This window comes from Babylonia areolata, chromosome 5 (assembly GCF_041734735.1).
Source record: "Babylonia areolata isolate BAREFJ2019XMU chromosome 5, ASM4173473v1, whole genome shotgun sequence".
In the NCBI taxonomy this organism is placed as follows: Eukaryota; Metazoa; Mollusca; class Gastropoda; order Neogastropoda; family Buccinidae; genus Babylonia; species Babylonia areolata.
Genome location: NC_134880.1, coordinates 35,844,861 through 35,846,303, shown reverse-complemented (window position 1 = coordinate 35,846,303; position 1,443 = coordinate 35,844,861). Strand labels below are relative to the sequence as shown.

Genomic DNA, 1,443 nt, shown 5'->3' with positions numbered 1-1,443 from the left:
CCATGCAGGGGGGGTAGGACAAATTGTGGTGAAGACACTCCCCCACCTCCTTCCCTTTTCCTCCCTCCTTCCTCTTCCTGCACGAACGGACGCACGTGCGAGGGCTACGCGCACAGACGTACATGTAAACACACACACACACACACACACACACACACACACACACACACAGACACACACACACACACACACACACACACGTGCGTGCGTGAGTGCGTGCGTGTGTGCACCGTGCGCACGCGCGTCGATCACCACCAACAAGTGGGCAGACGAAGCCTGGAAGCAATCGTTTTGTGTCGATGTTCGTCGATATCACACACAGCGATCCATTGCAACGATTCTCTCTCTCTTTCTCTTTCTCTCTCTCTCTCTCTCTCTCTGGCTCTGGATCCACAGTTGCTATCTCTTTTTTTTTCTTCTTCTTCTTCTATCAAGCCTTCTTCTTCTTCTGTTGTTGATTCTGAAGACAATTCTCACACAACAACAACACACAAACACTGGATGATACAGAGCGGAGCGAAGTGAGGAAGCAAGACAAATGCCCACCCCGGAGAAACGCTTGAGTTGAGAGTGGCCCGGAGCAGGGGGGAGCGGCACTCAGCGTGAGAAGAGCTTCAATGGCTCTCCCTGATCGTAGCACAGGCGGTGGGTAGCAGAAGCAGTTGCTGATGTAGTAGTAGTAGTAGTAGTAGCAGCAGCGGCAGGCACCTATCAAGTGGGAAGCTCGCTGTCAGCCTCCCGGTTGGCTAGGATCAACCCACTCCACTGCCTGTCACAATGCCATCCACCGCCACCACCTCCACCAACACCACCACCACCTTCTTCGCTTGCTTCCAGACCAGACCACCACCACGCAGCGTTCCTTCTCTGCTGCTGCTGCTGCTGCCAGCAACCACCGCTCTTCTGATGGCAGCTGCTGGGTCGGCGGCGGAGGATGCGAGAGAGAGAGGGGGGGAGGGGGGAGGTGGAGAGGGAGAGGAAACAGAAGGTGTGGGAGAAGAAGTGGGTGGGTGTGTGGGTGGGTGGGTTGGTGGTTTCCAGAGTCCGTCACGACGCTTGCTTGGTGTTGCCGCATGCGGCAGAGAGTAGGTAGGGTTACGTGAGGCTTGCAGCAAAAGGGTTTGGTGGGCTCTCTCTCTCTCCCTCCCCCCCCCTCTCTCTCTCTGGTAGTTGCCGTGAGTGTGTGTGTGTGTGTGTGTGTGTGTGTGTGTGTGTGTGTGTGTGTGTGTGTGTGTGTGTGTGCTATTGTGCTTGCGTGCATGTGTATGTGCGTGTGTGCGTGTGCGTGTGCGTTTTGTTTTGGTTACTGGGTGGGTGGTTGGGTGAAGACTTGGTAGTTTGATGATGGTGGTTGTGCTTGGGAAGAGAGAGTAGATAGGGTGGGAGAGAAGGGAGAGAGAGGAGGGGGAGAGGATGAAAGAATGAATGAATGAATGAATCTTT

The 1,443-nt window shown here is 54.7% G+C and overlaps 1 protein-coding gene across 3 annotated transcripts in view; it reads right to left on the bottom strand.

Annotated features, from left to right (window-relative positions):
- LOC143282043 (uncharacterized) overlaps nucleotides 1-856 on the bottom strand; it is a 217,888-nt gene extending 217,032 nt beyond the window's left edge. For 2 of the 3 annotated variants that reach the window (XM_076587474.1, XM_076587477.1), the window contains exons 1-2: nucleotides 547-856; nucleotides 1-104 (exon numbers count right to left, since the gene is read on the bottom strand). The exon at nucleotides 1-104 is cut by the window's left edge and continues 666 nt beyond it. The gene's annotated coding sequence lies outside the window, so the exon portion shown is untranslated. The remainder of the gene's footprint in view (nucleotides 105-546) is intronic. The other variant, XM_076587475.1, reaches the window with a different exon arrangement.
- Between the last annotated feature and the right edge of the window lie 587 nt (nucleotides 857-1,443).